This window comes from Hyla sarda, unplaced genomic scaffold (assembly GCF_029499605.1).
Source record: "Hyla sarda isolate aHylSar1 unplaced genomic scaffold, aHylSar1.hap1 scaffold_270, whole genome shotgun sequence".
In the NCBI taxonomy this organism is placed as follows: domain Eukaryota; kingdom Metazoa; phylum Chordata; class Amphibia; order Anura; family Hylidae; genus Hyla; species Hyla sarda.
This window is the reverse complement of record NW_026609396.1, coordinates 168,924-182,036: the sequence shown is the minus strand read 5'-3', so window position 1 is coordinate 182,036 and position 13,113 is coordinate 168,924. Positions and strand designations below refer to the sequence as shown.

Below are 13,113 nucleotides of genomic sequence, written 5' to 3'. Positions count from 1 at the left end.
ACTAAATGGCCTCCTTAATTGGATCATTTGAGTAGCCAGCACACCTGTGCAGGTAGGGCATGACATGATAGGCAGCTGCCTTGATAGCGGGTGGGTGCTGAATGTTCCTAATTGACAAAATAAGATTAATGCTTATGAAGAAATATAAAATCTCATCCCTTCCCCAATATCGCGCCACACCCCTACCCCTTAATTCCCTGGTTGAACTTGATGGACATATGTCTTTTTTCGACCGTACTAACTATGTAACTATGTAACATAACATGGGGGGGGGGGGGGTCTCCTGGCTGTTCACACAGGTGTGTCATTGCTGTACATTGACCATGCATTGCTTCTGTGGTATTGCAAAGGCAAAGACAAATGCTTCCAGCCATCCATTGCACTAATGGATTAGTCATCAGCTGGCTGTCTATGTCCCGCATCAATATAGACCAAAGTACAGAGGGTTAGGCTATGCTATTGTGCACCTACCTGATGCATCAGAAGGTGCGAGGCCCTTGCTAAATTCTGTGCACAGACTTTGAGATCTATACTTTAGACTGTATCTAAACCTGCTCCAACATGGACTGACATTCTGGCCTACTTTCAGCCGATGCGACTTGTCTGTCGCTGAACAGTCGCTTTTTATGTATTCAGCACCTATGTATAATGTTGTAAAAATGCTCTAGAAGCTAAAGTCGCAGAAATGTCACACATATTTGGCCTGCAACTTTCTGTGCGACAAATTCAGACAGGAAAAATCAGTATAAATCCTTAGAAAATTATCCCCCAGTGTCTCCATCTGCTGGCGGTATTGAATAAGCATTGCTGCACTGATCGGGTATGCATTAGACGAAAAAAAAGAAGAAAAAGAAGAATAATACGCCCAGAAAAGAGGCGAAAAGGAGAAAAACGTAAAAAAACGTGAAAAAAAAGTAAGAGGAAGAGAAGGGAAAAAAAGGTGGAAATGGGTTTAAAAGTGATTTCGGCGGAGAAATATATATATATATATATATATATATATATATATATATATACGCGCACACACACACATATATATAAACGTATTCTCCGTTGAGATATTGCAGCCGCTGCTGTGTCCAGGCCCAGGAGCCTTAGCACTGTGCTGTGATGTCACTCAATACCACTGACATCACTAGGTGTAAACAACATCTCTCCTTTGCTGTGTATGTGACTATGGAGCTGTTTGGTGATGTCGTCTATTATGGCCTTCATAGAAGCAACAGGAGATTGTTGCATCCATCTAGAACCCTCAGAACTACAGTGCTATGATGTCACTCACTTCCACAGGCCTTGCAGAGTGTAAACAACAACAACCCAGCTTTGTTGTGTATGTAACCATAGGGATTTGTGATGTCACCTAGAACCTTCACAGCAGCGACAGCTTTATGAGGAGCATCAGCACTGCTCTGCCTGAGCAGAACCATCACCGCCATAGGTTGTCAAATAACCCGGGTTTAACCCACACAGGTAAGTCCAATGGGGTGCAGGCATGTCCTCTATGCTTACAGCTTCCCGTGGGTGTTGGTTTGATACCGTTTGGGGACAGCCAAGGAGGCATCTGCAGGCAACAAAGGTAGGTGTGTGCTTGTGTGTGTGTTTCCTATGCAGATCCTAAGCCCAGTGTCACATGCAAGTAGGAGGAGTAAGAAGGGTTCCTGGCAAATCCGGGTTATGGATTGCATTTAAAAAGGCCCCGTGGGAGTGCAATGGGCCCCTGTCTTGCTGCTTAGCAATAATGGTATGGGTTTAGGTTCTGCTGTGTGTACTAGTGGTTGACTGCCCCCCAGCCCAGAGTGTGCATGGAAAATTGTCTGGCAGCCTCCCTGACAGCAAGCAGTGATAGTGCCCATGAAGGGCACCTTGTTGGGCCCGCCCCTTTCACGGTTATCGCTTCTCGGCCTTTTGGCTAAGATCAAGTGTAGTATCTGTTCTTATCAGTTTAATATCTGATACGTCCCCTATCTGGGGACCATTTATTAAATGGATTTTTGAGAACGGGGGCCGATTTCGAAGCTTGCTTCCGTCGCCCTATGCATTGACCCGATATGGCAGTATCTTCGGGTACAGCGCACCACCCCCTTACAGGGTTAAAAAGAAAGATTCCTACTTTCATTGCTACCTGCTTGCTGGCTAGCCAGCTAGCCAGCCCTGTGGGCCTTGCTGCTGCTGCAGCCAAAAAACAAAAGGTGGTGCTGCTGCTGCTTCTGCTGCTTCTGCTTCTGCTTGTGTCTGGCCGCTGTTGGAGCGTCCAGGCACAGGACTTCTGCTGCTGCTGACTAAATGGCCTCCTTAATTGGATCATTTGAGTAGCCAGCACACCTGTGCAGGTAGGGCATGACATGATAGGCAGCTGCCTTGATAGCGGGTGGGTGCTGAATGTTCCTAATTGACAAAATAAGATTAATGCTTATGAAGAAATATAAAATCTCATCCCTTCCCCAATATCGCGCCACACCCCTACCCCTTAATTCCCTGGTTGAACTTGATGGACATATGTCTTTTTTCGACCGTACTAACTATGTAACTATGTAACATAACATGGGGGGGGGGGTCTCCTGGCTGTTCACACAGGTGTGTCATTGCTGTACATTGACCATGCATTGCTTCTGTGGTATTGCAAAGGCAAAGACAAATGCTTCCAGCCATCCATTGCACTAATGGATTGGTCATCAGCTGGCTGTCTATGTCCCGCATCAATATAGACCAAAGTACAGAGGGTTAGGCTATGCTATTGTGCACCTACCTGATGCATCAGAAGGTGCGAGGCCCTTGCTAAATTCTGTGCACAGACTTTGAGATCTATGCTTTAGACTGTATCTAAACCTGCTCCAACATGGACTGACATTCTGGCCTACTTTCAGCCGATGCGACTTGTCTGTCGCTGAACAGTCGCTTTTTATGTATTCAGCACCTATGTATAATGTTGTAAAAATGCTCTAGAAGCTAAAGTCGCAGAAATGTCACACATATTTGGCCTGCAACTTTCTGTGCGACAAATTCAGACAGGAAAAATCAGTATAAATCCTTAGAAAATTATCCCACAGTGTCTCCATCTGCTGGCGGTATTGAATAAGCATTGCTGCACTGATGGGGTATGCATTAGACGAAAAAAAAGAAGAAAAAGAAGAATAATACGCCCAGAAAAGAGGCGAAAAGGAGAAAAACGTAAAAAAATGTGAAAAAAAAGTAAGAGGAAGAGAAGGGAAAAAAAGGTGGAAATGGGTTTAAAAGTGATTTCGGCGGAGAAATATATATATATATATATATATATATATATATATATATATACATATATATATATATATATATACGCGCACACACACACATATATATAAACGTATTCTCCGTTGAGATATTGCAGCCGCTGCTGTGTCCAGGCCCAGGAGCCTTAGCACTGTGCTGTGATGTCACTCAATACCACTGACATCACTAGGTGTAAACAACATCTCTCCTTTGCTGTGTATGTGACTATGGAGCTGTTTGGTGATGTCGTCTATTATGGCCTTCATAGAAGCAACAGGAGATTGTTGCATCCATCTAGAACCCTCAGAACTACAGTGCTATGATGTCACTCACTTCCACAGGCCTTGCAGAGTGTAAACAACAACAACCCAGCTTTGTTGTGTATGTAACCATAGGGATTTGTGATGTCACCTAGAACCTTCACAGCAGCGACAGCTTTATGAGGAGCATCAGCACTGCTCTGCCTGAGCAGAACCATCACCGCCATAGGTTGTCAAATAACCCGGGTTTAACCCACACAGGTAAGTCCAATGGGGTGCAGGCATGTCCTCTATGCTTACAGCTTCCCGTGGGTGTTGGTTTGATACCGTTTGGGGACAGCCAAGGAGGCATCTGCAGGCAACAAAGGTAGGTGTGTGCTTGTGTGTGTGTTTCCTATGCAGATCCTAAGCCCAGTGTCACATGCAAGTAGGAGGAGTAAGAAGGGTTCCTGGCAAATCCGGGTTATGGATTGCATTTAAAAAGGCCCCGTGGGAGTGCAATGGGCCCCTGTCTTGCTGCTTAGCAATAATGGTATGGGTTTAGGTTCTGCTGTGTGTACTGGTGGTTGACTGCCCCCCAGCCCAGAGTGTGCATGGAAAATTGTCTGGCAGCCTCCCTGACAGCAAGCAGTGATAGTGCCCATGAAGGGCACCTTGTTGGGCCCGCCCCTTTCACGGTTATCGCTTCTCGGCCTTTTGGCTAAGATCAAGTGTAGTATCTGTTCTTATCAGTTTAATATCTGATACGTCCCCTATCTGGGGACCATATATTAAATGGATTTTTGAGAACGGGGGCCGATTTCGAAGCTTGCTTCCGTCGCCCTATGCATTGACCCGATATGGCAGTATCTTCGGGTACAGTGCACCACCCCCTTACAGGGTTAAAAAGAAAGATTCCTACTTTCATTGCTACCTGCTTGCTGGCTAGCCAGCTAGCCAGCCCTGTGGGCCTTGCTGCTGCTGCAGCCAAAAAACAAAAGGTGGTGCTGCTGCTGCTTCTGCTGCTTCTGCTTCTGCTTGTGTCTGGCCGCTGTTGGAGCGTCCAGGCACAGGACTTCTGCTGCTGCTGACTAAATGGCCTCCTTAATTGGATCATTTGAGTAGCCAGCACACCTGTGCAGGTAGGGCATGACATGATAGGCAGCTGCCTTGATAGCGGGTGGGTGCTGAATGTTCCTAATTGACAAAATAAGATTAATGCTTATGAAGAAATATAAAATCTCATCCCTTCCCCAATATCGCGCCACACCCCTACCCCTTAATTCCCTGGTTGAACTTGATGGACATATGTCTTTTTTCGACCGTACTAACTATGTAACTATGTAACATAACATGGGGGGGGGGGGGGTCTCCTGGCTGTTCACACAGGTGTGTCATTGCTGTACATTGACCATGCATTGCTTCTGTGGTATTGCAAAGGCAAAGACAAATGCTTCCAGCCATCCATTGCACTAATGGATTGGTCATCAGCTTGCTGTCTATGTCCCGCATCAATATAGACCAAAGTACAGAGGGTTAGGCTATGCTATTGTGCACCTACCTGATGCATCAGAAGGTGCGAGGCCCTTGCTAAATTCTGTGCACAGACTTTGAGATCTATACTTTAGACTGTATCTAAACCTGCTCCAACATGGACTGACATTCTGGCCTACTTTCAGCCGATGCGACTTGTCTGTCGCTGAACAGTCGCTTTTTATGTATTCAGCACCTATGTATAATGTTGTAAAAATGCTCTAGAAGCTAAAGTCGCAGAAATGTCACACATATTTGGCCTGCAACTTTCTGTGCGACAAATTCAGACAGGAAAAATCAGTATAAATCCTTAGAAAATTATCCCCCAGTGTCTCCATCTGCTGGCGGTATTGAATAAGCATTGCTGCACTGATGGGGTATGCATTAGACGAAAAAAAAGAAGAAAAAGAAGAATAATACGCCCAGAAAAGAGGCGAAAAGGAGAAAAACGTAAAAAAACGTGAAAAAAAAGTAAGAGGAAGAGAAGGGAAAAAAAGGTGGAAATGGGTTTAAAAGTGATTTCGGCGGAGATATATATATATATATATATATATATATATATATATATATATACGCGCACACACACACATATATATAAACGTATTCTCCGTTGAGATATTGCAGCCGCTGCTGTGTCCAGGCCCAGGAGCCTTAGCACTGTGCTGTGATGTCACTCAATACCACTGACATCACTAGGTGTAAACAACATCTCTCCTTTGCTGTGTATGTGACTATGGAGCTGTTTGGTGATGTCGTCTATTATGGCCTTCATAGAAGCAACAGGAGATTGTTGCATCCATCTAGAACCCTCAGAACTACAGTGCTATGATGTCACTCACTTCCACAGGCCTTGCAGAGTGTAAACAACAACAACCCAGCTTTGTTGTGTATGTAACCATAGGGATTTGTGATGTCACCTAGAACCTTCACAGCAGCGACAGCTTTATGAGGAGCATCAGCACTGCTCTGCCTGAGCAGAACCATCACCGCCATAGGTTGTCAAATAACCCGGGTTTAACCCACACAGGTAAGTCCAATGGGGTGCAGGCATGTCCTCTATGCTTACAGCTTCCCGTGGGTGTTGGTTTGATACCGTTTGGGGACAGCCAAGGAGGCATCTGCAGGCAACAAAGGTAGGTGTGTGCTTGTGTGTGTGTTTCCTATGCAGATCCTAAGCCCAGTGTCACATGCAAGTAGGAGGAGTAAGAAGGGTTCCTGGCAAATCCGGGTTATGGATTGCATTTAAAAAGGCCCCGTGGGAGTGCAATGGGCCCCTGTCTTGCTGCTTAGCAATAATGGTATGGGTTTAGGTTCTGCTGTGTGTACTGGTGGTTGACTGCCCCCCAGCCCAGAGTGTGCATGGAAAATTGTCTGGCAGCCTCCCTGACAGCAAGCAGTGATAGTGCCCATGAAGGGCACCTTGTTGGGCCCGCCCCTTTCACGGTTATCGCTTCTCGGCCTTTTGGCTAAGATCAAGTGTAGTATCTGTTCTTATCAGTTTAATATCTGATACGTCCCCTATCTGGGGACCATATATTAAATGGATTTTTGAGAACGGGGGCCGATTTCGAAGCTTGCTTCCGTCGCCCTATGCATTGACCCGATATGGCAGTATCTTCGGGTACAGTGCACCACCCCCTTACAGGGTTAAAAAGAAAGATTCCTACTTTCATTGCTACCTGCTTGCTGGCTAGCCAGCTAGCCAGCCCTGTGGGCCTTGCTGCTGCTGCAGCCAAAAAACAAAAGGTGGTGCTGCTGCTGCTTCTGCTGCTTCTGCTTCTGCTTGTGTCTGGCCGCTGTTGGAGCGTCCAGGCACAGGACTTCTGCTGCTGCTGACTAAATGGCCTCCTTAATTGGATCATTTGAGTAGCCAGCACACCTGTGCAGGTAGGGCATGACATGATAGGCAGCTGCCTTGATAGCGGGTGGGTGCTGAATGTTCCTAATTGACAAAATAAGATTAATGCTTATGAAGAAATATAAAATCTCATCCCTTCCCCAATATCGCGCCACACCCCTACCCCTTAATTCCCTGGTTGAACTTGATGGACATATGTCTTTTTTCGACCGTACTAACTATGTAACTATGTAACATAACATGGGGGGGGGGGGGTCTCCTGGCTGTTCACACAGGTGTGTCATTGCTGTACATTGACCATGCATTGCTTCTGTGGTATTGCAAAGGCAAAGACAAATGCTTCCAGCCATCCATTGCACTAATGGATTGGTCATCAGCTGGCTGTCTATGTCCCGCATCAATATAGACCAAAGTACAGAGGGTTAGGCTATGCTATTGTGCACCTACCTGATGCATCAGAAGGTGCGAGGCCCTTGCTAAATTCTGTGCACAGACTTTGAGATCTATACTTTAGACTGTATCTAAACCTGCTCCAACATGGACTGACATTCTGGCCTACTTTCAGCTGATGCGACTTGTCTGTCGCTGAACAGTCGCTTTTTATGTATTCAGCACCTATGTATAATGTTGTAAAAATGCTCTAGAAGCTAAAGTCGCAGAAATGTCACACATATTTGGCCTGCAACTTTCTGTGCGACAAATTCAGACAGGAAAAATCAGTATAAATCCTTAGAAAATTATCCCCCAGTGTCTCCATCTGCTGGCGGTATTGAATAAGCATTGCTGTACGGATGGGGTATGCATTAGACGAAAAAAAAGAAGAAAAAGAAGAATAATACGCCCAGAAAAGAGGCGAAAAGGAGAAAAACGTAAAAAAACGTGAAAAAAAAGTAAGAGGAAGAGAAGGGAAAAAAAGGTGGAAATGGGTTTAAAAGTGATTTCGGCGGAGAAATATATATATATATATATATATATATATATATATATATATATATATATATACGCGCACACACACACATATATATAAACGTATTCTCCGTTGAGATATTGCAGCCGCTGCTGTGTCCAGGCCCAGGAGCCTTAGCACTGTGCTGTGATGTCACTCAATACCACTGACATCACTAGGTGTAAACAACATCTCTCCTTTGCTGTGTATGTGACTATGGAGCTGTTTGGTGATGTCGTCTATTATGGCCTTCATAGAAGCAACAGGAGATTGTTGCATCCATCTAGAACCCTCAGAACTACAGTGCTATGATGTCACTCACTTCCACAGGCCTTGCAGAGTGTAAACAACAACAACCCAGCTTTGTTGTGTATGTAACCATAGGGATTTGTGATGTCACCTAGAACCTTCACAGCAGCGACAGCTTTATGAGGAGCATCAGCACTGCTCTGCCTGAGCAGAACCATCACCGCCATAGGTTGTCAAATAACCCGGGTTTAACCCACACAGGTAAGTCCAATGGGGTGCAGGCATGTCCTCTATGCTTACAGCTTCCCGTGGGTGTTGGTTTGATACCGTTTGGGGACAGCCAAGGAGGCATCTGCAGGCAACAAAGGTAGGTGTGTGCTTGTGTGTGTGTTTCCTATGCAGATCCTAAGCCCAGTGTCACATGCAAGTAGGAGGAGTAAGAAGGGTTCCTGGCAAATCCGGGTTATGGATTGCATTTAAAAAGGCCCCGTGGGAGTGCAATGGGCCCCTGTCTTGCTGCTTAGCAATAATGGTATGGGTTTAGGTTCTGCTGTGTGTACTGGTGGTTGACTGCCCCCCAGCCCAGAGTGTGCATGGAAAATTGTCTGGCAGCCTCCCTGACAGCAAGCAGTGATAGTGCCCATGAAGGGCACCTTGTTGGGCCCGCCCCTTTCACGGTTATCGCTTCTCGGCCTTTTGGCTAAGATCAAGTGTAGTATCTGTTCTTATCAGTTTAATATCTGATACGTCCCCTATCTGGGGACCATATATTAAATGGATTTTTGAGAACGGGGGCCGATTTCGAAGCTTGCTTCCGTCGCCCTATGCATTGACCCGATATGGCAGTATCTTCGGGTACAGTGCACCACCCCCTTACAGGGTTAAAAAGAAAGATTCCTACTTTCATTGCTACCTGCTTGCTGGCTAGCCAGCTAGCCAGCCCTGTGGGCCTTGCTGCTGCTGCAGCCAAAAAACAAAAGGTGGTGCTGCTGCTGCTGCTTCTGCTTCTGCTTGTGTCTGGCCGCTGTTGGAGCGTCCAGGCACAGGACTTCTGCTGCTGCTGACTAAATGGCCTCCTTAATTGGATCATTTGAGTAGCCAGCACACCTGTGCAGGTAGGGCATGACATGATAGGCAGCTGCCTTGATAGCGGGTGGGTGCTGAATGTTCCTAATTGACAAAATAAGATTAATGCTTATGAAGAAATATAAAATCTCATCCCTTCCCCAATATCGCGCCACACCCCTACCCCTTAATTCCCTGGTTGAACTTGATGGACATATGTCTTTTTTCGACCGTACTAACTATGTAACTATGTAACATAACATGGGGGGGGGGGGGGTCTCCTGGCTGTTCACACAGGTGTGTCATTGCTGTACATTGACCATGCATTGCTTCTGTGGTATTGCAAAGGCAAAGACAAATGCTTCCAGCCATCCATTGCACTAATGGATTGGTCATCAGCTGGCTGTCTATGTCCCGCATCAATATAGACCAAAGTACAGAGGGTTAGGCTATGCTATTGTGCACCTACCTGATGCATCAGAAGGTGCGAGGCCCTTGCTAAATTCTGTGCACAGACTTTGAGATCTATACTTTAGACTGTATCTAAACCTGCTCCAACATGGACTGACATTCTGGCCTACTTTCAGCCGATGCGACTTGACTGTCGCTGAACAGTCGCTTTTTATGTATTCAGCACCTATGTATAATGTTGTAAAAATGCTCTAGAAGCTAAAGTCGCAGAAATGTCACACATATTTGGCCTGCAACTTTCTGTGCGACAAATTCAGACAGGAAAAATCAGTATAAATCCTTAGAAAATTATCCCCCAGTGTCTCCATCTGCTGGCGGTATTGAATAAGCATTGCTGCACTGATGGGGTATGCATTAGACGAAAAAAAAGAAGAAAAAGAAGAATAATACGCCCAGAAAAGAGGCGAAAAGGAGAAAAACGTAAAAAAACGTGAAAAAAAAGTAAGAGGAAGAGAAGGGAAAAAAAGGTGGAAATGGGTTTAAAAGTGATTTCGGCGGAGAAATATATATATATATATATATATATACGCGCACACACACACATATATATAAACGTATTCTCCGTTGAGATATTGCAGCCGCTGCTGTGTCCAGGCCCAGGAGCCTTAGCACTGTGCTGTGATGTCACTCAATACCACTGACATCACTAGGTGTAAACAACATCTCTCCTTTGCTGTGTATGTGACTATGGAGCTGTTTGGTGATGTCGTCTATTATGGCCTTCATAGAAGCAACAGGAGATTGTTGCATCCATCTAGAACCCTCAGAACTACAGTGCTATGATGTCACTCACTTCCACAGGCCTTGCAGAGTGTAAACAACAACAACCCAGCTTTGTTGTGTATGTAACCATAGGGATTTGTGATGTCACCTAGAACCTTCACAGCAGCGACAGCTTTATGAGGAGCATCAGCACTGCTCTGCCTGAGCAGAACCATCACCGCCATAGGTTGTCAAATAACCCGGGTTTAACCCACACAGGTAAGTCCAATGGGGTGCAGGCATGTCCTCTATGCTTACAGCTTCCCGTGGGTGTTGGTTTGATACCGTTTGGGGACAGCCAAGGAGGCATCTGCAGGCAACAAAGGTAGGTGTGTGCTTGTGTGTGTGTTTCCTATGCAGATCCTAAGCCCAGTGTCACATGCAAGTAGGAGGAGTAAGAAGGGTTCCTGGCAAATCCGGGTTATGGATTGCATTTAAAAAGGCCCCGTGGGAGTGCAATGGGCCCCTGTCTTGCTGCTTAGCAATAATGGTATGGGTTTAGGTTCTGCTGTGTGTACTGGTGGTTGACTGCCCCCCAGCCCAGAGTGTGCATGGAAAATTGTCTGGCAGCCTCCCTGACAGCAAGCAGTGATAGTGCCCATGAAGGGCACCTTGTTGGGCCCGCCCCTTTCACGGTTATCGCTTCTCGGCCTTTTGGCTAAGATCAAGTGTAGTTCTGCTCACTTGGTCTGGCCAGAGGGTGTCTGGGGTACCCGGCTCCTTTGCCTGGGGGGATCGTCCTTCTTAACGGAGGGACTTCACCCCCCTGCTGCTATTAGGGAGCCGGCTTAGTCCCCAGACAACGGGGAGCGATCACCACCACCTACCTGCTTACAGTGGGGGAGGTGTTTATCCTGATGGACATGGCTGGATCAAGTGGAGCATCATCAGAAGGCATCCCTGAGTATGCTAAGCTCAGAAATGGAGTTCGGATTTCCTTATTGGATACCTGCAAGAGAGGAAAAGGATTAGGTTTCGTGGTCGAGGAGATCTTATTCAAGTTGCTGGAAATTAAGAAGGAACAAATCCTGTCTATGCTTGAATTCCCAAGAAATGGACACTACGATGTTATATTGGCTTCTGAAGAGGACTTTAATTTTTTTTGCAGCAAGTACCAGCAAAAGAAGGCCAATCCAGTTTTGGAGGGTGTGGAGGTGACCCCGCATTTTCCGAACCAGGAGAAAATATTGACGGTACGGATGTATAGCCCATATATACTGGAAAAAGACATTGAGACTTTTCTTTCTAGATTCTGTGACAATATTCTGTCAAAGGGAAAAGTCCTGAACCAATATGGCCTATGGACTACAAAATGGAAATTTAAAGTTAAATTTAAAAAGGAACCTGACGGTAAAGTGATTTATCCACCTGGGCGATTCAAAATTGGATCGGTCAATGGTGACTTGTTCTATTCAGGGATGGAGGAATTTTGCCGTAAATGTAAACAATACGGGCACGGGAAAGACCTATGTACTCACTCATGGTGCTATAAGTGCCAGGAGGGAGGTCATGAAGCAGACACCTGCAACAACAACAAAAAAAAGAAGTGTCATCTGTGCGGTGAGGAAGATCACCTGGTAAATGTATGTCCCAAGAAACAAACAACGAAAAAGGAAACAGCAGCTAAAAGGAGTAGGGAAGAAGAAGAAATTGGAGAACCTGAGTTGGAGGAAGTTCCAGCCAGAAAAGTGGCTGAAGAAAAGAAAAAGAAAGAAGAGGTTTATGTACCAATGGAATTTGGAGGTGTTTTGGATGGCATGTTGGAAAATATGCCAAAAAAGGAAAGAAGACCATTTGATATGGATTTAATGGAACTAAGGTCGAAATATGAAAATCGGTACGAGGAAGCTAGAGACAAAGTGTATTTTTCATTTCAAGCTGATATGGACAGATTTTTGGACACTTATAAAGTTCCATCTTGGTTGGGACTTCCGGTAAAAAGACAGATGATAAGAGGAACGATAAACCGTGGAATGATAGATTTCCTAATGGTATATGCCTGGAGAAATGGAATGTCTCTCTGATTAATTACTGGTGAAAGCAATGATTGTTTGTTATTGTAAATGTGTGTTTTTTTTTTCTGGTTAAATCTTTTTTATTGATTTTATTTTGTGGTCATTAGTGTTAAGAAGAAATAAAAAAATGGGTTACCTGATGATGAGCAACAATCGAGTTCAAATAAGATCTTGGAACTCTGATTGAGTTTCTGAGGGCTAACTTAAAAAAAAAATCTGTTCTTATCAGTTTAATATCTGATACGTCCCCTATCTGGGGACCATATATTAAATGGATTTTTGAGAACGGGGGCCGATTTCGAAGCTTGCTTCCGTCGCCCTATGCATTGACCCGATATGGCAGTATCTTCGGGTACAGTGCACCACCCCCTTACAGGGTTAAAAAGAAAGATTCCTACTTTCATTGCTACCTGCTTGCTGGCTAGCCAGCTAGCCAGCCCTGTGGGCCTTGCTGCTGCTGCAGCCAAAAAACAAAAGGTGGTGCTGCTGCTGCTGCTTCTGCTTCTGCTTGTGTCTGGCCGCTGTTGGAGCGTCCAGGCACAGGACTTCTGCTGCTGCTGACTAAATGGCCTCCTTAATTGGATCATTTCAGTAGCCAGCACACCTGTGCAGGTAGGGCATGACATGATAGGCAGCTGCCTTGATAGCGGGTGGGTGCTGAATGTTCCTAATTGACAAAATAAGATTAATGCTTATGAAGAAATATAAAATCTCATCCCTTCCCCAATA

General features: G+C 45.4%; 5 non-coding genes across 5 annotated transcripts; all 5 read left to right on the top strand.

Moving 5' to 3' along the window:
* The first annotated feature begins 1,889 nt into the window (after positions 1 to 1,889).
* On the top strand, positions 1,890 to 2,080 carry LOC130325080 (U2 spliceosomal RNA). Its single transcript, XR_008869960.1, has one exon. It is a non-coding gene; the product is annotated as a U2 spliceosomal RNA (small nuclear RNA).
* Positions 2,081 to 4,186: 2,106 nt separating this feature from the next.
* Positions 4,187 to 4,377, top strand: LOC130325160 (U2 spliceosomal RNA). Its single transcript, XR_008870024.1, has one exon. It is a non-coding gene; the product is annotated as a U2 spliceosomal RNA (small nuclear RNA).
* Positions 4,378 to 6,464: 2,087 nt separating this feature from the next.
* LOC130325159 (U2 spliceosomal RNA) lies at positions 6,465 to 6,655 on the top strand. Its single transcript, XR_008870023.1, has one exon. It is a non-coding gene; the product is annotated as a U2 spliceosomal RNA (small nuclear RNA).
* Positions 6,656 to 8,751: 2,096 nt separating this feature from the next.
* On the top strand, positions 8,752 to 8,942 carry LOC130325158 (U2 spliceosomal RNA). Its single transcript, XR_008870022.1, has one exon. It is a non-coding gene; the product is annotated as a U2 spliceosomal RNA (small nuclear RNA).
* Positions 8,943 to 12,566: 3,624 nt separating this feature from the next.
* On the top strand, positions 12,567 to 12,752 carry LOC130325094 (U2 spliceosomal RNA). The gene has a single exon (XR_008869973.1). It is a non-coding gene; the product is annotated as a U2 spliceosomal RNA (small nuclear RNA).
* The last annotated feature ends 361 nt before the right edge of the window (positions 12,753 to 13,113 follow it).